The sequence below is a fragment of the Saccopteryx bilineata genome, chromosome 3 (assembly GCF_036850765.1).
Source record: "Saccopteryx bilineata isolate mSacBil1 chromosome 3, mSacBil1_pri_phased_curated, whole genome shotgun sequence".
Taxonomy (NCBI): domain Eukaryota; kingdom Metazoa; phylum Chordata; class Mammalia; order Chiroptera; family Emballonuridae; genus Saccopteryx; species Saccopteryx bilineata.
Window position 1 is genome coordinate 314,746,453 of NC_089492.1, and position 26,254 is coordinate 314,772,706.

The 26,254-nt window shown below is 40.9% G+C and overlaps 1 protein-coding gene and 1 pseudogene across 2 annotated transcripts in view; both read right to left on the reverse strand.

Annotated features, from left to right (window-relative positions):
• The window catches only part of LOC136332314 (zinc finger protein 234-like), a 171,288-nt gene that overhangs the window by 103,691 nt on the left and 41,343 nt on the right, over positions 1-26,254 (reverse strand). The gene's annotated exons all lie outside the window — the stretch shown is intronic.
• Positions 6,285-16,248, reverse strand: LOC136328879 (zinc finger protein-like; annotated as a pseudogene).

Here is a 26,254-nt window from a genome sequence, read left to right on the forward strand (position 1 = left end):
CAACACCCAGGTTTGTGTATAATTGAGCAACTGGGAACTATAGTCTATGCAAATTGCCACATAAAATAGACTATCCTACCCATCTTCATCAGTAAGAAAGTAGTTAAGGAAATACTGTGCAGGCATTAGAAATGAGGTTGTGGGTCAATTTATTGCAATGACCCTCAACAACTGTTTCAATGAGTGAAATATTATGATTAGAAAATAGTATGAATCATGTTCCTCGTTTTGTAAAATTCTATACAATTGTTACTTATATGTATATAAGTAAATGCTCACCAAAATATTAATAGTGGGAGTCCCATCCTCTTCTTTGAACTTCCCTGTACTAATGTGATTGTTTTCAATGAAAAACAATTTTAAATCTTCTCAAGAACTAAATATTTGTATTAAGACATGGCAGGCATATGTAACAAAAATGTTTCAAGTCTGTAGATGGGTAAGACAGAAGTTCTGAGACTGATTACTTTAAAATTAGTCACAGTGTGACAAAGAAACAGGAGATATTGTTTTGGACTCAAATCTTTAAATGAATATGCTATCAATATGGGTAAACCCTAATAACCTGGGAAGCCTCCCTACATTTTCATATTTGGAGAAAGGACAATGTTCTCTAACAATCCCTATCAAATGCAGCGATGGCCAAAGCTAAGATAGGGAAATCTACAGGGTCCACAAAAGAAAAGAAAAGTGAAGTTCCTGGTGGAAAGTGGGAATTGAAACTGAATGGCCCAACAAAGGCTCAAGAAATCAGATTTAGAATGAACTATTGAGGCTGATTGGGAGTCTAGACCTTGTGCACTTTAGGAGACATGAACACAAACCACAAGTCCCCGGGATTAACATGGTCTTGTGACCACCATTAGAACCCCTACCTGTAGTCTTTTCAGTTTTAAAGACAAGTACTTTTGGTTTAATCTGGTGAGATTTGTTAGGAATAGTTGCCTTGGAGATAACTTTTTCTGGATTCAGTGACAGATGAGGGGCGGGGGAAGAAAAGACAGTGGTTTCTAGATTCCTGACAGCACGTGTGCAGGAAAGTTTGTATAGCAGTCCTGAGACTGGGACCCTTAGGAAAGCCCTCTGAGACCGTGAGCCTCAGAAAGACCTGCTGGCAAGGCTGGACTTAGGCTGGTGTCAGGAAACATGGGTTTGGGGAATTTCCACCATTCCGATAACTGGTAAGAGCTGTGCACTGTGCTTAAACTATACAATGTGGGGATTACACCTAACACCCACTGTCCCTACTGAAGACTGGGATTTGGTACATGCTGAGCAGATGGCTACATGACCAGCCCCCAGTAAGTACTGTTTTTTTTTTATCTTTTTAAAAAATATTTTACTCATTGATATTAGAGAGAGACAAAGGAGGTGGGAGGAGCAGGAAGCATCAACCTGAAGCAGTTGCTTCTCCTATGTGCCTTGACTAGGCAAGCCATGGTTTTCAAATTAGCAACCTCAGCAGCATTCCAGGCCAATGCTTTACCCACGGTGCCACCACAGGTCAGAGAAGTACTGGTTTCTAATGAGGTCCTATTGTACACATTTCACACCTGTAGCCAAAATTCAGTGCTGGATGGGTTGAGTCCCATGATACCATGAGGAAAGGGCTCTTGGGAACTTACACCTGATTTCCTCCAATCATCCTCCATGTGCCTTTTCCTTTGACTGATTTTGCTTCATGTCCTTTCACTGTAATATGGCCCTAAATCCAACTATATTCTGAGTCATCCAAGAAACCAGAAAGTGATCTTAGGGACCCCCAAACCACTATGCAAATTGAGATATCATGGGTCTCAGCAAGTACATACATAGAATCCTGCGGATATTTAGTCCAGAAAATAATAAAAATGAATTCATCTCTGTTAGTAAACTTTGCTAAGTAAAGTTCTTTAACCTAATACACTTAAAATATGACCATGGTGTCAAGAAGTACAGAATAGCATCTTCAGCTGCGTTTGTCCTTGGAGGCTCCACTGTCATGCTGTCTTCCCTAACCATGCAAACCTTTTCTTCAAAAAATCTCGTTTTAACCTGTACAACATGTGTATCCCCACTTCATTTCTTTTTTGTTTTTTTCATGACAGAGATAGAGAAACAATGAGAGGGGCAGAGAGAGACAGACAGATAGACAGGAAGGGAGAGAGATGAGAATTATCAATTCTTCGTTGCAGCTCATTAGTCGTTCATTGATTGCTTTCTCATATGTGCTTTGACCAGGGGGCTACAGCAGAATGAGTGACCCCTTGCTCAAGCCAGTGACCTTGGGCTCAAGCCAGGGACCTTGGGCTCATGCCAGCAACCTTGGGTTTCAAGCCAGCAACCTTTGGGCTCAAGCCAGTGACCATAGGGTCATGTCTATGATCCCACACTCAAACCAGTGACCCTGTACTCAAGCTGGATGAGCCTGCACTCAAGCCAGCGACCTCGGGGTTTCGAACCTGGGTCCTCTGCGTCCCAGTCTGACGCTCTATCCACTGTGCCACCGCCTGCCAAGGCCTCACTTCGTTTCTATTTCCAGTATTTGTTCACTCCCTGGCTCATGCCTAAAGAACTGCCACACGCATTAACTGCAAAGATAGGTAATCACTCTCATTAATTTATCTGTGTATTCAAACAACGAGAAAAACTTTTGCATACTGATTGAGTCCTATTTTTTAATCTTATATGTCATATGATAATGTAGTGCAATCTTATTAAGAGTCCTTAACTGAAAAATAAAATTCATATTAATCGTTTTTCAAATTTTGTTGTCCACAATTTACCAGGTTGATCAAACTGATGCTCACTGGGCCCTGGATGGTTGGCTCATCAGTAGAGCATTGGCCTGGCATGTAGAAGTCCTGGGTTTGATTCCTGGTCAAGGCACACAGGAGACATGACCATCTGCTTCACCACCCCTTCCCCTCTGCTCTCACTCTCTCTTTCTTCTCCTCCTGCAGCCATGTTTTGAATGGTATGAGCAAGTTGGCCCCAGGTGCTAAGGATGGCACCATGGGCCTCACCTCAGGTGCTAAAATAGCTCAGTTGCCAAACAATGGAGCAGCAGCCCCAGATGGGCAGAGCATCACCAGTAGGGGGCTTGCCAGATAGATCACAGTCTAGACTTCTGCATGCAGAAGTCTGTCTCTTTGTCTCCCCATCTCTGACCTAAAAAAAAAAAAGAAAAATAGATGCTCACTGAAAAATAAAACATAATTAATGAAATTATAAAATGGAAATATCACCAAATATCCTTTGCCAGAGAAGATCATTATTAAGAATATTCCATTCCACAGATTATATATAAAAAAACCCCCACACAGATTTATGAATTTAATTCTACTACGAAGGCCACATCTGAGTTCACAAGGCCCACGTTATGTTCTTCTGTTACTGCATGCCCTTGCTGTCATTTTAATGGCCCTGTGTTCTTATGAAAATATGTAATTTAAACAAATTCCTGTAGATGAACACTTGTTATTTCCATTCTAAAAAATTGTGTGGTTTTATTGATGTGGTATTCACTTTTTCATTGTTTGAATCTCATAATCTTAAGTTCCTATATGATGATTTCTAAATCAAACAGTTGCACCTTACACTTCTGTTATAGCTATATATCTGATTTTCAAAAAATGTGTTTTTAACAGAGAACCCAGAAATAAACCCACACCTATATGGACAATTGATATTTGACAAAGGAGGTAAGAGCATACAATGGAGTAAAGACAGTCTCTTTAACAAATGGTGTTGGGAAAATTGGACATCTACCTGCAAAAAAATGAAACTGAAAACCAATTCACACCATTCACAAAAATAAACTCAAAATGGATAAAAGACTTAAATGTAAGTCATGAAACCATAAGCATCTTAGAAGAAAACATAGGTAGTAAGCTCTCTGACATCTCTCGTAGCAATATTTTTGCTGATTTATCTCCATGGGCAAGTGAAATAAAGGACAGGATGAACAAATGGGCCTATATGAAACTAAAAAGATTTGCACAGCAAAAGACACTATTAACAAAATAAAAAGACAATCCACACAATGGGAGAATATATTCGCCAATATGTCTGATAAGAGGTTAATAATCAAAATTTATAAAGAGCTTGTAAAACTCAACACCAGGAAGGTAAACAATCCAATAAAAAAATGGGCAAAAGAAATGAATAGACACTTCTCCAAAGAAGACATACAGATGACCAATAGGCATATGAAAAAATGCTCAACATCACTAATCATTAGAGAAATGCAAATTAAAACCACAATGAGCTACGACCTCATACCTGTCAGAATGGCGCTTATTAACAAAACAACACAAAACAAGTGCTGGCGAGGGTGTGGAGAAAAGGGAACCCTCCTGCACTGCTGGTGGGAATGCAGACTGGTGCAGCCACTGTGGAAAACAGTATGGAGATTCCTCAAAAAATTAAAAATGGAACTGCCCTTTGACCCAGCCATCTCACTTTTAGGAATATACCCCAAGAACACCACATCAATGATTCAAAAGAAGAAATGCACCCCCATGTTTATTGCAGCATTGTTTACAATAGCAAAGATCTGGAAACAGCCGAAGTGTCCATCAGTGGACAAGTGGATTAAAAAGCGGTGGTACATATACACAATGGGATACTATGGGGCCATGAAAAAAGAAATATGACCTTTTGCAACAACATAGATGGACATGGAAACTATCATACTAAGTGAAATAAGCCAGGCAGAGAAAGAAAATATCATATGATCTCACTCATTTGAGGAATCCAATGAACAATGTGAACTGAGGAACAGAACAGAGGCAGAGGCGGGATCAAAGGGTCCAGAGGGAAAGTAGACAGAGGGAAAGTGCAAGAGAAGATGGGATCAGAGCAGGGAAAGAGATTAGTGAAATTATATATATTATACATAACACAGCATTATAGAGAATGGACAGCAATCCTGGTGGGAAGTGGGGAAGGGGAACATGGGGGTAGGGGGAGATATATTCGGTGGGACACTTGAATCTATGTAAACACAATAAATTAATATCATAAATTTTTTAAAAAGCAGATAAAAATGTGTTTTTACCAAAAAGAAAGGCATGTAAATGTCATTCTTGTACCAGTAATGAATACACTTGATGAAATTACCAAATCTCAACCAAGTTTTTCTGGTATTTATTTTATGGAGATAAGGGGATATAAGAAGTTGAGAAACAAACTGTCCTTCAAATTTGTCATAGCTCCTACCAGAGAAGTTTCACAAAAGAAATGCTTCAATTAGAAAGCAATCATATCAAAGTCTTCATAGAGATACAGAAATTTAAAATTCAGTTAATTTGCCTGACCAGGTGGTGGTGCAATGAATAGAGCATCAGCCTGGGACACAGAGGACCCAGGTTTGAAACCTGAGGTCACCGGCTTGAGTGCAGGGTCATTTGGCTTGAGCACGGGCTCACCAGTATGAGTGTGGGGTCACTGGCTTGAGTGTGGGATCATAGACATGATTCCACAGTCACTAGCTTGAGCCCAAAGGTCACTGGCTTGAAGCCCAAGGTCTCTGGCTTGAGCAAGGGGTCACTGGCTCAGCTGGAGCCCCCCTCATCAAGGCACATATAAGAAGCAACCAATGACCAACTAAGGTGCGCAACTATGAGCTGATGTTTCTCATCTCTCTCCCTTCTTGTCTGTCTGTCTGTCTGTCTCTTGCTCAAAAATAAATGAATAAATAAATAAAATTCAGTGAATTCAAGATTAAGAAAATTTTATCACTGGTAGTAAATATGACAGTTTTCATGGGTTACTTTGAACCCTTGCCTTAACACTGTTGAAAACCTTAAACTGTGATATGTGCAGTAGCCAGTTTGCAAAGTGAAAACTGTCTGCACTGTGAGAAAAACCAAAAGTGAGATGAATTTATCCTTTATATACCAATGGAACACCAGACAGAAACCCAAACAATAAGAACCCAAAGTCAGAACAGAGCCAGAGGGTAGGCCAGGAGCCAATTGCAAAGATACTTCCAAAATAATGCTGTGGGTGCACACCCCGTGTATTTTTGCATTTCAATTCATATTTGTTTCTCTGAATGATTTTTTAAATTCTTTATTTTTGCAGGTTTCTGCTTTCAGATACAATTTTTAAAATATTGCATATTTCTCTCTTTGATTGATTTTACATACAAATACTGAGTACTGTACAGACACAAAATGCTAATAAAAGTTAAGGTTGTGTTGGCTCAGCAGCAGACAAGCTTCCTGTGCTCGTGCTCTTACCGCACCGCTTGTGTGGTCTCGGAATCACTGGGATGTGTTGAGCCATGGCTGAAACAATCACTTCAATGAAACAAACTTTTCCTCCCTCTGAGAATGGATGAAATTTATCACCAACATGGTTTCTGTAATGAATTTAAAATAGAAACTTGACCTGAAGTTCTTACAATGTATCTCACACTTGTAAGGTTTCTCCTCTGTGTGAACTCTGATGAGATTCACAAACTGACTGAAGACCATACCACACACGTCACATTTGTATGGTTTCTCTCCAGTGTGGACTCTCTGATGAAGTTTAAGATGTGAGGCCCTACTTAAGTGCTTACCACACACCCAACATATATATGGTTTCTCTCCCGTGTGGATGCTCTGGTGCACATCACAATCCAAGCTCGTTTCGTAGCCCTTCCCACACTCCTCACATTTGCACGGCTTTTCTCTGGTATGAATGTTTTGATGAGTTTGCAGATATGATTTCTGACCAAATGTCTCCCCACATGTTTCAATTTTTGAGAGGTTTTCTCCACTGTGGACTCGCTGATGGGCCAACAAATGTGAGGCCCATCTTTAGCTCTTCCCACATTCCTGACAAGTATAAGGTTTTTCTTCCGTGTGGATCCTCTGGTGGTAATAAAGATCAGCTCTAGAATAGAAGCTCTTTCTACACTCCTCACATGAGTATAGTTTCCGTCCCATGTGGATGCTCTTATGGACATAGGGATGTGAGCTCTAACCGAAGCACTTTCCACACTCCTCACATTTGTATGGTTTCTTTCCCATGTGATCCACACAATGTCTATTAAGTCCTGATCTATGATGAAAGTTCTTCCCACATATTTTTCATTTGAATGGTTTCTCTCCACTGTGGACTCTCTGGTGGTTCTGAAGATGGCAAGCGTGAATGAAGACCTTCCCACATTCTTCACACTTAAAAGGTTTCTCTCCCGAGTGTAATTTGCAGTGGTCGCTAAGTGTTGCTTTATGACTGAAGCCTTTCCCTCACATGTGAATGGTTTCTCTACAGTGTGGACTTTCTGATGAGTTTGCAGATGTGAGCTCTGCCTGAATTCCTTAGCACACCTATCACACCTATAGTGTTTCTCTCCCAAGTGAACTCTGATGAACATGGAGCGCTGAGCTATGGAAGAAGCTTTTCCCACACTTACCACATGTATGAGACTTCTCTCCTGGTGTAATTGTTGATAAAGATCAAAGTTGGAGATATCATTAAGTAATTTTTTACACTTATTTTCCCAGTAAGGTTTCTGGTTTGTGTGAATTATAGGTAGTCCTGCCTCAACCTGGCTGGTCAAATCCCCCTGTTTGAGGAACTGAGAACTCTTGATCATGGAGTCTTGACTTCTAATTAGGTTACTTGCAATTTGTTGCCAGATGTGCCAGCAGGAAAGTTCTTCATGTGGTTCTCCTGGAACAGTCTCTATCTCATACTGGCTCTTGCCTCCTATGCGGAGAGAAAATGCAGAGATGTGGACAACTGATGACTGTTCAATGTCTTTGAGATTTCACGTCTAGGAGAGAGAATGAGATTTCCATAAATCCACTGTGTCCTTTGGACATATGTTCACCATGTCCTTTGGTTATGTATCATAGTCCCTGGTCTCCATTCCTAGAGAAACCAAGAGGTGGTCCAGTAGGCTCTGATCCACTAAGCACCAGTGAAACCAGTTTAGAACCACACCAAGTCTCCAATGTGAGGTACGAGTTATTCTTTTTCTTTGTTTTTATTTTATGTGAGGTACAAGTGAGAAAGCAAAGACTCCATAACAAATATAGTAATGTGATACAGGAGATCAATCTGTTGATATTTCTACTGAATTTCATAATCACTGTAAACTCTTGGATAGTAGATTATGCAGTAAATAAATTATATATACGATGAAATGTAAATCTATTCAAACTTTAAGGAAAAGCAGTAACATAATCAATACTTTGTATGTTTGGGTTTATGTTACATACCCTTTGGTAGTAAAATATTTAATCTCACCAAAAAAGGGATCTGGCCTTTGCTCTTGACATTTGAGAGATGAGCTCTAACCATGTGAAATGTCATACCTGAAACAATGCCTGAGGGTCTTCAGTCACATTGGCCGGTCTAACAATATGACTTAGGAATGAGGTTGACCACACCACAAAGCCCAAAACATGAGTGTGAATAGAACTTTCAGTTACCTGATGGAGTGAAGGAGACTGAGAATGACCACATGAAACTATTCAACATACTCTAGCCATGTGATGGAGCACCAAGAATTACTCTGGACACTGAAGCTCAGGCGAGCTTCCTTGATTGACAATACTCTGTGTGTAACTTCACACCTTTATGTTGGAAAGTAACACAGAAATGCATCCATGACTTCATGCAGAGAAGACAGTAAAAGCTCTGTGTCCAGCAAGTCCCTAGACTCCCTTTCACGTGCCTTTTCTCTGACTTCATTGTAAGTTGTATTCTTCTCTGCAATAATCACTAACCATGAGTATAACAGCATTCAGTGTGTTCTATCTGGCCTTCTAGAGAGTCATCCAATCTGAGGTCGTTTTGGGAACCCCTGAAATTTACAGTTGGTGTCGGTGCAGGAAGAAGAGTGTAAACTGTCCCTTTAAACTTTGTAGTTGGCTAATCTCTTTACAATCTTACATATCAAACACCTAGACTTGTTTGTATCTATACATGCAAAGTATTCCTGCAAATTCTATGTAATATGTGTAGCTCATCTTATTTTTCTGTGTTGAACAGTCATTTGGACATGAAAAATGTCCTCACTGTTTTTTATTTTCTCTGATGTATATATCACTTATTGGCTGTTTCATGAGTCATGGAGTATCTTTGGGTGAAAAGAAAACATGCAGAGGTTTCTTAGGCAGGTTCGAGACTGTCTGTTTGAAAACAGTATGGAAAAACCTCTGGATGTAAATAAACTGGTCTTTCACGTCAATTTTTCAAATTGAAAACCATGGGCCTTCAGTGAGCCATGAAATAAATTTAAAAACTTGTAATAAGCATTTAGGAAAACAAACAAAATAGAAACTATCAAAACGTTACCACCAGTAGGGAAGACAGTAAGGCCCACCTATCCAATAACTCCTTCACTGAGTCAGTAAATATTTTCAGGTATCTGCCATGTCCCAGGACTATTCTAGGCACCGAGGATACAGTAATAAACAAAACAATGAAAGTTTTCCTCTCGCAGATTATGTTCCACTGGGGAGAGAGAAGAGATAGATAAAAATATATGATACAATATCAGGCAAGTAAAGATAAGATTGTTCAGAGGCCTGTGTCACGATATTGAAACTGAGCAGGCAATGAAGGAAGAAGGACAGGGCCCTGCGGTGTTAAGTGAAGAGTATTCCAGGCAGAAAGAAGGAAAGGCCCCTGAGGGGAAAGTTCTGTAGTATATATACTTAATAATGGTTCCTGAAGGGTGTCCACATCCAATCCCCAGAACCTATGAACATGTTATTACACAGCAAAGAGAAACTGGGTTGCAGATGCAATTAAGGTTGCTAATCAGCTGACCACAAAAATGGGAAGAGTACCTGCAGAGTATCTGGAAGGGGCCGACGTAACCAGAAGGGCCCTGGGAGTTGGAAGACAGAGTCAGAAGAGTGGGAGAGGAAGAGTACAGAAGAATGCTCAGAAGTGCTGTGATGGCTTTGAAAATGGAGAAAGGAGAACAAGTGCCAAGGAACTGGTCAGGTCCAGGCGCTGGTAACCCAAGAAGACGGTCCCCACCCGCAGAGCATCCAGGAAGAAACGCAGCCCTACAGACACCTTGGTTTCAGCTCAGTGAGATTTGTCAGACTTCACACCTAAAGGACTAAACTATGAGCAAATTTTGTTATTAGCTCTGCTATGTTCATCACAATTTGTTACAGCAGCAATAGGCATTTTGTAGTGTCCTTGACAGTCTGAGGAACAGCAGGGAGGATGATGTGGGTGGGAGAATGGAGCAAGAGGGAATGGACAGGAGATGCATTCGGAGAGGGAGGGGAACACAGAGCAGATCACGGGGGACTCCAGATTCTAAGAGCCACTATAAATGGTATTAAGAAAAAAGAAGCCACAAAAGATTTTGAACAGGGAAATAGCAATGTGACTTACATTTCCCAAAACCTGCTTGGCCTGCTATGTGAAGAACAGATCTAGGATGGGAAGGGTAGGAGCAAGGCTACCAGCACGAAGGTGGTTGTTAACAATTCAGGAAAGACATCTTTTGATTTATTTTAATGTAGTTTCTTTTTTATTTTTCTTTTCTTTTTTTTTAAGTGAGAGGAGGGGAGATAGTGAGGCAGACACCTGCATGCACCCTGACCGGGATTCACCCAGCAACCCTTGTCTGGAGCCACTGCTCGAATCAACTGAGCTATTTTTAGTGCCTGAGGCCAAAGCTCTGGGACCAATCAAGTCACTGGCTTCAGGAGGAGAAGAAGGAAAGGAGGGTGAGAAAAAGGGGGAGAGAAGCAGATGGTCACTTCTCTTGTGTGTCCTGACTGAGAATTGAACCTAGGACATCCATATGCCAGGCAGATGCTCTATCTACTTAGCTAACTGGCTATGGCTTTATTGTAAGTTTTTTTATTATATTGATTTTAGAGAGAAAGAAAGAAACATTGATTTGTTGTTTTACCTATCCCTGTACTCACTGGTTGGTTCCTGTATATACCCTGACCGGGGATCAAACCCATAACCTCAGTGCATTTGGACAATGCTACAACCAACTGAACCACTCGGCCAGAGCAGACATCTGGTGATTTAGAACAAGGCAATCGAAATAAACATGGAGAGAAGTAAAACAGATGGGAGAGTTGTCTACAGGGCTCAGAGCTGTTTGGTTCTTAGCTGAATTCCCTTTTCTTTGGGTTGCTGTTACCACCATCCAAAACGTTTCTCTCCTTACTAAGTTGACGGTATCTTGTTTGAATGGTTGATGACCTGTGAGCATGCAAATTCACATGCTTAAAACCAAAACATTCTACGACAACTTTCCTGAAAAACTATACTCCCACTGCACACACTTCCAGTAATCAGCAGCAGTGTTTTTCAAACTCTTTTTTTCATGACAATTTGAAGAAATGCCTTTGTCAAGACCCACCCACACGTAGAATAAGTTAGGAAATACTGCCTCCCTGAAGTTTTTGTAAGAGTATGAAAAGGATTGATATTATCTAATTTATTTTATTTCCTTAAAATTTGAGAGTAGGACTCAGTTGACTTCATAACTCATGATAGGGTCAGAAATTGATAAGGTAGAGCAGTATGATGTGCATTTTATTGATAAAGAATTACAGTTTCTTAACAAAACACAATCTTGCCCATTGATAAAAATCAAAATAATTCCCTCTCTACATTCCCCATATATTAGAAAAGTCAGACTCCCAAAGTCAGGGAACCATTTCAAGGGCCCCAAAGCCTTAAACACCCAAGGATACAAAGCCACTGCGGAGGGCTGACATTCATTAGAGAGGGTGCCTGTGCTCACCCACGGAGACCAGGTTCCTGAAGTTCTCCAGGGTCACGTCTCGGTACAGCGTCCTCTGGGACGAGGCCAGCAGCCCAGCTCCTCCTCCGTGAACACCATGGCTACGTCCTTGAAGGTCACTGCCTCCTGCAACAGCAAACACACGTAGCCTCAATCTCACAACCAACCTCCACTGGGAAAGGAAATGCACTGAGCATAAGCTATCTTCTTATTTGTCCTTTCAAACAGAACAGCTAATATTCCTTGACCCTTGCTTGGTTTCCTGTGGGAACCTAAGCAGGTCTCACATTTTATCTGTTTAAGTAGGACGGGATCAAGAACCTCCTAAACCAGCAATTCAAAGGAGTAATGCAGAGACAGGACTAAGTGACTCACATACCTAGCAAGACTGGATATTGTATTTTTAAGTGAGAAGAGGGGATATAGACAGATTCTCCCACATGTGCCCCAACAAGGATCCACCTGGCAATCCCTGTCTGGGGCTGATGCTTGAATCAACAAAGCTATCCTCAGTGCTTGAAGCTGATGCTCGGACCAACCAAGCTATCGTTAGCATCCGGGGCTGACACTAGAAACAATAAAACCACTGGCTGCAAGACAGGGAGAGAGAGAGGGGGGAAAAGGGAGGGGAGAGAAAGAGATGGTCACTTCTCCTGTGTGCCCTGCCTGGGAATCAAACCCAGAATGTCTGCATGCCGGGCTGACACCCTATCCACTGAGCCACCTGGCCAGGGCCAATACTGGACCATTTTTAACCAAACTTATAACTTAGCGTATAACTGGGGGCAACCGAGATGTCCTACATATGGTGAACAGATAAACTATAGTACACCCAGATCAGAATATAATTTAGTCTAAAAAGAAATGAGCTATCTAGCCACAAAAAGACATGAAGGTAACTTTAATGTACATTACCAAGTAAAAGAAGCCAGTCTGAAGGGCTACATAGGTAAGATTCCAACTATATAACATTCTGAATAAAGTAAAATATGGAGACTGTAAAAAAAATCAGTGGTTTCCAGGAGCTGGGGAAAGGAAGGGATAAACAGGTAGAGCACAGGGAATTTTCAGAACAGTGGAACTACTGTGTATGACAGAATAACGGTGTGGCTGTCATTATAAATTTGTCCAAACCATAGAATGTACAGGGAGGGTTAGCCCTAATGTAAAACTATGGGCTCTGGGTGATAATAATATATCAGTGCAGGTTCATCAATTCTAACAAATGTAGCAATCCGGTGGGGGATGTTAAGAACGGGAGAGGCTATTTATGCATGCGGGCAGGAAATATATGGGAAATTTGTGTACCTTCCACTGAATTTTACTGTGAATGAAAGACTTCCCTAAAAAGTAGTCTACTGCCCTGACCGGATAGCGGGTAGGTCAAATGGTGATAGTGTCATCCCAAAACATCAAGGATTCAGTTCAATTGCCAGTCAGGGAAAATACAAGAATCAACCAATGAGCCTGACTGGTGGTGGTGCACTGGTTAAAATGTTGACTTGGGATGCTGAGGTCCCGGGTTCAAAACCCCAAAGTTGCTGGCTTGAGTGCAGGCTCATCCAGCTTGAGCGCAAGATAATTGGCTTGAGTGTGGGATCATTGACATGAACCCATGGTCGCAGGCTTGAAGTCGCTGGAGCCTCTGGTCAAGGCACGTATGAGAAAACAATCAATGAACAACCAAGGAACCACGACTGTGAGTTGATGCTTCTCAACTCTCTCCCTTCCTGTCTGTCTTGCCAAAAAAAAAAAAAAAAAAAAAAAAAAAAGAACCAATGATGCATAAATAAGTGGAACAACAAATCAATGTTTCTCTCTCTGCCTTCTTCTCTCTAAAGTCAATAAAAATTAAAATGAATGAATAAAGTTTATTATTAAAAGACACATACAAATATAAGGTTATATGTTACTTTAAAAAATAATTACTACATGAAGGAATAAAAGTAGATCATTAAGTGAAAGACATCCAGAGTATGACTCAGATATAGGAAAGACAGAATCTAGCTCTTCCCATGTGAAAATTTTCAACAATATTTGTGTAAAGCATCAGTGAGAGCCTATTGGGCTGTGCTGTATTTGAATATTCTACCTATAAAATTTCAATGGGGGGCCCTGACTGGTTTGCTCAGTGGTAGAGTGTTGGCCTGGTGTGCAGAAGTCCCGGGTTCGATTCCTGGCCAGGGCACACAAGACAAGTGCCCATCTGCTTCTCCACCCTCCCCCTCTCCTTCCTCTCTGTCTCTCTCTTCCCCTCCCACAGCCGAGGCTCCATTGGAGCAAAAGATGGCCCGGGCACTGGGGATGGCTTCGTGGTCTCTGCCCCAGACGCTAGAGTGGCTCTGGTCACAACAGAGTGACGCCCCAGATGGGCAGAGCATCGCCCCTTGGTGGGCGTGCTGGGTGGATCCCGGTCTGGTGTATGCGGGAGTCTGTCTGACTGCCTCCCCGTTTCCAGCTTCAGAAAAATACAAAAAAAAAAAAATTTTAATGGGGTGTGTATCAAGTACACTTATTTAATACTGAGGACAAAAACTAGGCATGTTATTTGGAGAATTGATTTTTTCTTTTGTGACAGAGACAGAGAGAGAAATAAAGAGAGAGAGACAGATAGGGACAGACAGGCAGAAAGGGAAAAAGATGAGAAGCATCAATTCTTTGTTGTGGCACCTTAGTTGTTCATTGACTGTTTTCTCATATGTGCTTGATGGGGGCCAGGGGGCTACAGCAGAGTGACACCTTGCTCAAGCCAGCAACATTGGGCTCAAGCCAGCAACCTTGGGCTTCAAGCCAGCAACCTTTGGGCTCAAGCCAGTGACCATGGGGTCATATCCATGATCTCAAGGCAGCGACCCCATGCGCAAGCTAGTGAGCCTGCATTCAAGCCAGATGAGCTGGTGATCAAGCTAATGACCTCGGGGTTTCGAACCTGGGTCCTACATATCCCAGTCCGACGCTCTATCCACTGCGCAACTTCCTGGTCAGGTGAGAATTGATTTTTTTGAAGAAAATAATTGTAGTCCTGGCTGGTTGGTTCAGCAGTAGAGCATTGGCCCAGCGTGTGGAAGTCCTGGTTCAATTCCCGGTCAGGGCACACAGGGGAAGGGCCCATCTTCTTCTCCACCCTTCCCTTTATCCTTCCTATTTATCTCTCTCTTCCCCTCCTGCAGCCAGGGCTCCATTGGGGCAAAAAGTTGGCCTGGGCACTGAGGATGGCTTCATGGCCTCTGCCTCAGGCGCTAGAATGGCTCCGGCCGCAGCAGTGGAACGCCCGAGATGGGCCAAGCATCGCCCCCTGGTGGGCATGCTGGGTGGATCCCAGTCAGATACATGCAGGAGTCTGTCTGACTGCCTTCCCACTTCTAAATTTGGAAAAATATAAAATAAATAAATAAATAGAAGAAAAAGAAAAGAAAAAATTGTAGTTGGAAAAAATGTCACTGCAATGTTGCTTAAAACAACAAAACTCTTAAATCACCCTAATGTCTACAAATCATAAGTAGTTAGAAATAAAAAATCATATCAACTTAATGAAAATATCACATAACTACAAATAATAAATGTTATAACATCAAATGAAAAACCACTATTCAATATTAGATGTAATCATAAATATTAATAAAGCTATGGATGCCTGGTCATTTCTATTAATTTGGACACATTTTAAAAATAAAATGAATAATGACAAAGTAAAACAAACACTAAAAACAAGTACAAAGTAAACAGGTCTTTAAATGCCTGGTGTTGTCCTTGAGTCATCATGAAAAAGTGAAAAACGCATGACCTTCAAAATAGTGAGATGAAATTTTAACAGTAAAGGAGGTGAACCATATGCACCTTAAATTTGGTGTTTTCTTCTTCTGCAAATGCAGACTCCTGAGATATGGAGAGTCCTGGTAGGAAGAACCGTGCCTGGTAGTGTCTGGAAAGATAGGAAAAGAACAGGTAAGGATGACCAGGATGTTGCTCACCTCCATGAATGCCACCTGTGAGTTAGCCAGAGCTCCTTTCTTTCTTTTCTTTTTTTGGTATTTTTTTGAATTGAGAAACGAGGAGGCAGAGAGACAGACTCCTGCATGTGCCCGACTGGGATCCACCTGGCATGCCCACTAGGGGGCGATGCTCTGCCCATCTGCGGCTTTGCTCCACTGTAATCGCAGCCATTCTAGCACCTGAAGCAGAGGCCATGGAGCCATCCTCAGCACCCGGGCCAACTTCGCTCCAATGGAGCCTTGGCTTTGGGAGGGGAAGAGAGAGATAAAGAAGAAGGAGAGGGGAAAGGGTGGAGAAGCAGATTGGCCCTTCTCCTGTGTGCCCTGGCCGGGAATCAAACCTGGGACTTCCACGTGCCGGGCCGACACTCTACCTTTGAGCCAACCCTCCAGGGCCAAAGAGCTTCTTTCTTGAGGTGGCTGCTGCCATACACCACCTGAAGAGGCCACAGCAGGGCACTCGATTCCCATACAACACAAACCCTGGCACCACCTGCAACACTACCTTGTGGCTCCCAAGGCAGCAAATCGCATTTTGATATGATACAAACTGAGAAAATATGTCCTGAGCAAGAATCATCTCTGGGGCAGCAATATCTGGGTTTAGTTCCTAGTTCAGCTTCTCATTTAGCTGAGTCGTGTTGGGCAAATTAATAACATCTCTTTTCCTCAACTGTGTCATCTGTACAACTGAGAATACAACTTCCAAATTAACGAGTCAGAGCTGGACAGCATCTTGAATACTATCAGGGTATCTTGTTTTTGTAGCTATAGTAAAGAAGATATTTTGTAATATGAAATTGGTCTTATAATGTGATCACTACCATTAGAAATTGTACCATAACTTGGTGACTGAAAGCCAACTTGGTCTTTGCAGTTTAGATTTTTGGGGGACAGAGGTGTGGGGAACTGGCAGTAAGCTGACAGTCTGCCCAACCCCCCATTTCATTTGTTCTGTGAAGTTGCAAAAGGCTGTGGTGCAAGCCAGCTGTGGTGCTGGATTGTTTATACTCATCCTACCCTCCATGTCCCCCAGAACGACTGGAAGCAAGTTTCTTTTATCCTTTGTTTAGTGAAGTTAATATGTTATGTATGGTGGGGGTTTTCTGCACTTGGTAGAATTCTTGGGTTGCATTGGAAATGTGATCAGAGATCTCCTTGATTTGCTAATGGCTCACTTTGTCCTATAATAAAGCAAGAAGCGGGAGTGGAATGTGCTCTGTTCTTGCCATCAGCATTGCAGAGGCCTCCAGAGCCCATCCTTTTACTTTAAGCCTATTTTCTTAATTCCGCACCATTCCCACTCAGTACCTGGAATTACTAGCCACGCTGGTTCTCGCCAATAACTGAACTTCTAAAGTGATAGTGAAGGTCACTCATAATTTCTGAAAAATCTGTTGACTGTACTTCACTGTCTTCCTTAATAATGTGTTACCTTAGCAATAATTTTAAATTGCCACAGACAACTGTTTTCTAAAGAAAAAAAGAGACCCATTGGTTACTAATGTCTATTAAGAAACACAAGGCCCTGGCCGGTTGGCTCAGTGGTAGAGTGTCAGCCTGGCGTGCAGGAGTCCTGGGTTCGATTCCCGGCCAGGGCACACAGGAGAGGCGCCCATCTGTTTCTCCACCCCTCCCCCTTTCCTTCCTCTCTGTCTCTCTCTTCCTTTCCTGCAGCCAAGGCTCCACTGGAGCAAAGTTTGCCAGGGCACTGAGGATGGCTCTGTGGCCTCTGCCTCAGGCGCTAGAATGGCTCTGATTGCGGCAGAGCAACGCCCCAAGATGGGCAGAGCATCGCCCCCTGGTGGGCGTGCCGGGTGGATCCCGGTCGGGCTCATGCAGGAGTCTGTCTGACTGCTTCCCCATTTCTAGCTTTGGAAAAATACAACAACAACAACAACAACAAAAAAGAAACACAAGATTCTGGAAAAGACTTTTGGAAAACAGTTTAGGCAGTTTCTCAAAAAGTCAAACCTAAACCTACCAATCAACCAAGCAATTCCACTCCTAGGTACCTATCTAAAAGAAATGAAAACATCTTCACACAAAAATTTACACTTAAGTATTTATAAAATATTCGTAAGAACCCCAAACAGGAAACAATTACAATGTCCACCTATGTGGGTGAATGGATAGGGAAAGTATGGTATGTTCACAGTAAAATATTCATGGGCAATAAAAAGGAATAAAATTATGATATATACTACAGACATTGAAACATTGTAAATGAAAGAAGCCAGTCTCAAAAGACCAAATATTTATGATCCTGTTTAAATAAAAGTTTCACAAGACAGAGACAGGAAGTAAGTTAGTGGTTGTCTAGGGTGTGAAAAAATGGATTCGCTATAAGTGAGAATAAACAGTTTTATTGTAAGAATGAAAATAGTCTAAAACTGAATTATAGCAATAGTTGCACCACTCCAATAATGTTACCAAAATCATTGAATTGTACACACATACAAGCAAAATTCTTGTATGTAAAATATGTCAACTTTTTTTTCAATTAACTTATTTTTAATAGTCATTTAGGCCCTAGCCAGTTGGTTCAGTAATAAAGTGTCTTCAGGCGTGATGATGTCACAGGTTTGATTCCTGGTCAGTGCACATAGAAGCAGTGACCATCTGCTTCTTCTCCCTTCCCCCTCCCCCTTCTCTCTCTCTCTTCCCCTCCAAAGAGTTGGCCACAGGCACTAAAGATTGCTCCCTAGAGTCTCCCTCAGCTAAAAATAGCTAGGTTGCAGAGCAACCAGCAAGAGAGGGGGGAGGCAAGGCAGTAGATGGGCAGAGCATTGCCAGGGAAGGGGCTTGCTAGGTGGATCCTGGTGCCAGAGCATGCGGAAGTCTGTCTTTCTGTCTCCCCTTCTCTCACCTAAAAAAAATCATTTAATAAACTACATCTCATTTAAATTAACAAGACTGGATTCTGAGTCCACATAGATACAGAATTTATATGTGAATGGATAAACGTGTGGGAAAAACAGGGAAGCTCATCTTCACCATAGGAAAGTACTTGCAAAAAGAAAACTAGTAACTTGAGTGGAGAGGACAGACAGTTCCATTCCACATGAACAAAGTTGACATTAGCAATATAAAGCTAAAAAATATCCTTTGGTTCCTGTTATGTTGGCTGAAAAGCACACCTCACCAACTCCGTGGTATCTCTGCCAGCAATAAATCAAATTGTGAATTATATCAGGTAAATTTCAACTGATGAATTTTCTCCAAATCAACTTGCCTACATCCGTCAAAACATCATAAAAAAATGACAGAGGCTGAGAAATCATTCTGGGTTAAAGGAAACAACAGAACGAGACGGCAAACAAGCAATCCATAATATTGACCTTAAATTGGGGGAAAAACAATCATAAAGATTTTAGATGATAAACAGGACAAATTTAAATATGGACTGTGGATTAGATAGCAGTATATTTAAAATATAATTAATTTTCTAACTTTGATAATGATGCTGCGATTATACAAGAGAATGTGCTTGTTCTTAGAAAATATGCACAAATATTTAATGGCAAAGAGGAACAATGTCTATAACACAATTCAAACTTTTCAGGTGGAAAACAGAGAGGAATGATAAAGGTGTGAAGAAAATAATGGCAAGGGAAGCTGATAGCTGGCAACAGCTAGGCCTTGGTGTTTTCATCGATTATTTCCAGAGTATCAACAGTTTTCAAACTGTTACTCTTTAATAAGGTGACCAATCGTCCTCCTTTAGGAAGGATAGTCCTTCTTTTGTAAGTTCCATCCTCCCTTGAGAAGTGTACTTCTACGTTTTCCTTTTTGATATTGGAAGACTAATCTGTAAATGTCCATATTCGATCAATGCAGAGTTGATCCATCGTGTGTGATGTGCCATATTTGTATTTGACATGACGATTCATCAAGGATCAGTACAGTGCAGCGAGACGCGATTATGTAACCCATGTGCTCCACGGGAAAGACCTTGAGAAAACGCACCATATACCAAGCGTGCAAATGGCTTTGTGTACTTCTTACTGAAACATGACACGGCACATATGACATTGTAGACTCATGATTATTTCTTTCTCAGTGAAGATTCAATCATAGACAGATAAGCACAATTCACATTCTATTAATTCATTATCTATTTAATAATTTCCAAATACGTATAATTTTATTTACAAGTATCTTCCCAAAATTCGAGTTTTAAAGTAGAATCTAACCTCAAACCATATCTATTAGTAATGCATTTTGATTAAATAGTTGCATAAACAGGCGTTTTTTAATTAAGAAATGATAAATACACCTGAATATCACTCCAAATTAGTAGTTTTGTTTGATATTTAGTTTTGTTAATTTAGCTTCTGGAAAATTCACCTACCATGATGTAACGTTTTCAGTTCCTAATGTGCTTGCATCATTTGTGTAGCTCTATATTTTATTTTTAATTTAAAATTTCATTTAAGGGATGGAAAACTCAAAAAAGAGAAAATGTCATTTCAACTATAAATTGAAAAAGGAATTTCCATTCCTCATATCAAAGAAAGATACCATTGTTTTCTGCAGTATTTGCAGCAGAGAATTTTGTATTGCAGTTGGGGGCAGAACAGCGATAATGCAACACTTGACCACCAACAAACATAAGTAATCATTAGATGCATCAGCTTCCAGTTGTAAAGTGTTTTAAAACTTCAAATTATTCTGAAGATGAAAAACAGTTGGCTGCAATGGAGGGAACATTTGCATTTCATACCATAATTCACAATCAAAGTTTTTGTAGTATGATTGTACAACTAAATTATTGAAAAAGTTTCAAAATGCAAAATTTTCATGTGCCAGGACAAAATGCAAGGCTATTTTGAAATCAGTATTTAAAAATTACTGTGACAAAATACTTACAGAGGACTTGGAAACTGCAGCATTTGTAACAATTTATCTGAAATATCATAATGAAATTAAATTGTATCCAATAATAGTAAGACATTTTAATGTTACCAAGGGCATTCAAGTAAAAATTTTAAATTTAGAATCTATTGAGGGTGAAAATTCTGAAATGTTGTCAAACCATCTATACAGAGTAATAAATAAAAACAATTTGAAATCCAAAGTTGTGGCACTAATGGCTGATAATACAAATACAAATTTTGGTGGGCGAAGATGCAAAGGAGAGAATAATGTGTATGCAAAATTACAAGAGTTCCTCCAAAAGAAAATACCAGGAATAGGCTGTAATGTACATGTTTTGTCAAACGCAATCAACACAGCATCATGTGCCATGCCAATTGATGTAGAAGTAATAATAACTACAACTTATTTGCATTTCAGTCATTTTACCATTCATGTTGCTACTTTAAAACAATTTTGTGAAGAAGTAAATGTTGAATACAAAAAACTTTTAGGATATTCAAAAGTTAGATGTCTTGCTCTAACACCTGCTATAGAATGTGTTCTATAATTATTTGAGCCTCTCTGATAATGTTTTTAAAGTTTAGGCAAATGTTCTAAAATCCTGGAATTATTTTTCAATAATAAAATATCTGAGATATTAATGTATTTTGTACATAATCAAGCATCTATTTTTCACAAAATGATTCAAAAGATTGAAGGTGAACACATTTCAGCTATGGAAGTTAGTCTTATTTTGAATAACTTTATCCTTCAAAATAACTCTCATTTTGAAGAAAAAAATTTTCCTTTAATTAATAAAATTGTCAGACTTAGAGAAATCAAATCCCGGCATAACAGAAAAGTTTATCAAAGAAGTGCAGGCACTGGCCGGTTGGCTCAGTGGTAGAGCGTTGGCCTGGTGTGCAGGAGTCCTGGGTTGGATTCCCGGCCAGGGCACACAGGAGAAGTGCCCATCTGCTTCTCCACCCTTCCCCCTCTCCTTCCTCTCTGTCTCTCTCTTCCCCTCCCACAGCCAAGGCTCCATTGGAGCAAAGTTGGTCTGGGCGCTGAGGATGGCTCTATGGCCTCTGCCTCAGGCACTAGAATGGCTCCGGTCGCAACAGAGCAACGCCCCAGATGGGCAGAGCATCACCCCCTGGTGGGCATGCCAGGTGGATCCCGGTTGGGCTCATGCAGGAGTCTGTCTGACTGCCTCCCCATTTCCAACTTCAGAAAAATACAAAAAAAAAAAAAAGTGCAGAATTTTTACCAGACATGTTTTCAATATATCGAAGAGTGGTCTAAAACAAACATCATGGGCCCTGGCTGGTTGGCTCAGTGGTAGAGCATCAGCCTGGTGTGCAGGAGTCCCGGTTTCGATTCCTGGCCAGGGCACACAGGAGAAGTGCCCATCTGCTTCTCCACCCTTCCCCCTCTCCTTCCTCTCTGTCTCTCTCTTCCCCTCCTGCAGCCAAGGCTCCATTGGAGCGAAGTTGGCCTGGGCACTGAGGATGGCTCTATGGCCTCTGCCTCAGGCACTAGAATGGCTCTGGTTGCTACAGAGCGACGCCCCAGATGGGCAGAGCATCGCCCCCGGTGGGCATGCCAGGTGGATCCCAGTCAGGTGCTTTCGGGAGTCTGACTGCCTCCCTGTTTCCAACTTCAGAAAAATACAAAAACAAACAACCCCCCCCCCAAAAAAAAACCCCAACAAACATCATGGGAAATAACAGGGTTTTTTTTGTTTTTTTGGTTTTTTTTTTTTACATAGACAGAGAGAGAGAGAGGGATAGACAGGGACAGAGAGATGAAAAGCATCAATCATTAGTTTTTTGTTGTGACACCTTAGTTGTTCATTGATTGTTCTCATATGTGCCTTGACCGTGAGCCTTCAGCAGACCGAGTGACCCCTTGCTCGAGCCAGCAACTTTGGGTCCAAGCTGGTGAGCTTTTGCTCAAACCAGATGAGCCCGCACTCAAGCTGGCGACTTCAGGGTCTCAAACCTGGGTCCTCTGCATCCCAGTCAGACACTCTATCCACTGCACCACCACCTGGTCAGACAGCAAATAACAGTTTTTAACTGTTTTTTTACTTCATCGCAAGTATATTGCATCTTGTCTTGAGTTTTTAGCTAAAGAAATGCCAGACATCAAAATAGATAACAACTGTCTCTGAAGAAATTAGAAGACTAAATGTATATTTAAATTCTGAAAAATTAATACAATGGGGATATGAACACATCAAAATTGATAAAAGATGGGTGGAAATATTGAGCCATTTCAAAAATGAACATATTCCAAATGAAAATTTACTTATTCTTGTTCAGTTTACATTGTGCTGCCCTAGAACTAATGAAGCAGTTGAGTTTTTTAAATTGCTAATGATTTTTTGGATAAGTGAGAAATCGAGATTGAATGTTGATACTCTAGCTGCAGCACTTGCCATAAAATTCAACATGAAGGATATTTCTTGTTCAGATATTTTCTCAGTATGTTGTTACAAGATGATACATTGACAAAAAATATTCAATGAAAAATTTTACAGGAAAACATCAGAGTCAGAAACTGAGGTAATTCTTCTAATGCTCTACTGCGGAAAACCCCAGAGCGAGCAGAAGGTGCTCTGCCAGCGGAGGCGGGAAGAACTGGTCATGCATGCACTACCTAATCGCCCCAAAAGACAAGGGGCTCCGCCGAGGGGCATGCCTGCCGTGTAAGTCGCTTTCAAATACAACCTCTTTCTCCCAAATCCATGGCCAGGTCGTACCATGACGCAGGGGTACCACCCAGGGAAGTTCGGAAAGTTGGCCAAACATGGAACCCACCTACCACAGAGAGGGGAATGCAGGCAGTAACCTGGACACCCAGAGCGAAAATGATGCACTTTGAACTACACTTCCCAGAATTCCCCTATCCGGCAGCCTATGCGGAAGTACCCGGCTCTACGTGACCTATAGATTACATTTCACAGAAAGCTAGATGAGAGGCCGGACCATGTTCTCACGCTTCTCAGGCGGAAGTGCTTGATTCTCCTCCAAGATGGAGCACAATTCCCACAAAACCCGTGGGGGCAAAGTTCACGCTGGCCACCTCAGTTTGGTATTGTGGGTAACAACGCAGAGGGTTAGTGTTACTATCATCTGAATGGACCAACAGTAGTTTTTCCAGTAGGCATGTCTGCCTGAAGTCTAAATGTCTTCAATTATTACAGTATTTTTGGGAGAGTGACCATTGAGTACGAGTTCAGTTTAGCTGCAGTAGAAAGATGAAAGGGAAGTAACATTTAGTATAATCTTAACTGTATGAGAATTAAAACTAGGAATTTGAAAAATGGGCAAAGTAGAATGGATTTGGAAAGGTAATGGTGTGCAAAGAAGGTATGAATCTCTACTCTTATTTTTTCCTTCTTTTTAGAGAGAGAGAGAGAGAGAGACGGACAGAGAAGAAGGGAGAGATATGAGAAGCATCAACTCCTAGTTGCAGCACCTTAGTTGTTTATTGATTGCTTCTCATATGTACCTTGATCAGGGGCCACCAACTGAGCCAGTCACCCCTTGCTCAAGCCAGCAACCTTTGGGCTCAAGCCAGAGACCATGGGATAATGTCGATGATTCCATACTCAAGGCAGCAACCCCACACTCTGGTGACAACAGGGCTTTGAAGCTGGGTCTTCAGCAGCATCCCAGGTAGATGCTCTATACACTGTACCACCACTGGTCAGGCTTAACCTCTATTCTTGATGTAGTGATACCAGTGGTTTGGTAGGATATAATGCTACAATCAAGAATCATATATAAAATTACCACGATCAATCATAATGCTAATTCAATTCAAATTAACATGAGATACCACTATAGTCTCACAAGAAAAGCTAAAATTAAAAGACAAAAAAAAAAAAATCAACCCAGCAAAATACCAATACTGTCATACTGCTCTTTGTAGTGTAAATGGGTTCAACCACTGCTGAACATTTTTTAAAGTATCTACTAAAACTAAAGGTATTTATATGCCATAACTTTGGTTCAACCTATACACACATTTCTCTAATATATTCATACATTCAGCCAAAGACATTTTCCAGTATGCTCATACCAGCACTATTTTTAACAGTCAAGCATGAAACTACCCCGTGGTCATCTATAATAGAATGGGTTATTTGTAAATTTACACAGTGTAAAAGTATCCACCAATAAGAGTAAATAAAGTTCATCTACTTCCCAAATTTGAATGTCATAAACATAGCGTTGAGGAAATGAAGTTTGACAAAATAGTAAATATTGTATGATTTCATTTCTGTAAAATACAAAAACAGGCTTAGCAAATTTATCATGTTACATGTTAGTGACTGCCATAATAAGAGTTGTGACTAGAATAAGGTATCATTAGGGGTGCTTCTAGGGTTTTGGACTTTTGCTGATCCTCCAGAAATGAATATTAAGAATTTAAGGAACAAGAATATTAAGGGAAAGACAGTAGAAGCCAGGGGAGGCTATAAGACCATCTGGTCATGATGCAAATCATGGACTAAAGGAGAGTGGGGAGATTTGGTGAAATGATTATTTAGCCCAGGGGTTCCCAAACTATGGCCTGCAGGCCGCATGTAGCCATTTTTCCAGCCCCCGCTGCACTTCCGGAAGGGGCACCTCTTTCATTGGTGGTCAGTGAGAAAAGCACATTGACCATCTCATTAGCCAAAAGCAGGCCCATAGTTCCCATTGAAATACTGGTCAGTTTGTTGATTTAAATTTACTTGTTCTTTATCTTAAATATTGTATTTGTTCCCGTTTTGTTTTTTTACTTTAAAATAAGATATGTGCAGTGTGCACAGGGATTTGTTCATAGTTTTTTTTATAGTCCGGCCCTCCAACAGGTCTGAGGGACAGTGAACTGGCCCCCTGTGTAAAAAGTTTGGGGACCTCTGATTTAGCCTTGTAAGCTATGAAATATTCACCAAAACCATCAGCAGGTTCTGGAGAAAAAGTTATTGCAAAAAGAAATTCTAGTCTCCACAAATGGGCTTGCTTAAAATTTCTATTGCATTATCTAGGAGCATCCAGTGGGAGTGGTGTCTGAGCAATGTAGATTTAGAACAAAGCAGCAGAGACTTTTCTTCAGTTGTGCAGTCTGTATTTGGATATTTGTGAAGCAGAAGGCTCTCCCTCAAATTGAGTTTATCTGATGTTTCTGCATGATTACATTCAGATTGTATATTTTTGGCATGACTAATACAGAAGTGACATTGGGTCCTTGAAATCTTATCTTAGAGGCCTGAAATGTTGATTTGTTCTATTGTTTGTAATGTTAACTTTGACCTCTTAGTGAATGTGATAATTATCCATTTTTTTGAAAGTAAACTTACCGTATTATCAATTTTTTCCACAGTAAACTCACTATATATACACACTATATATTATATATACACTATATAATTATATATATACACACTATATATATACACACTATATATATATACATATATATTATATATATACATTTTTTTGAGAGAGAGAAGCATCACCTCATTGTTCCATGTAGTTGTGTCATTGATTGCTTCTCATATTGTCCTGACCAGGGCTTGAACTGGTGACTTCAAGGGTCGAACTGGTGCCCTCAGGATTGAGCCAGCACCCTCGGGATTGAACTGGTACCCCAGGTTCAAGCTGGCAACCCCTGGATGGAG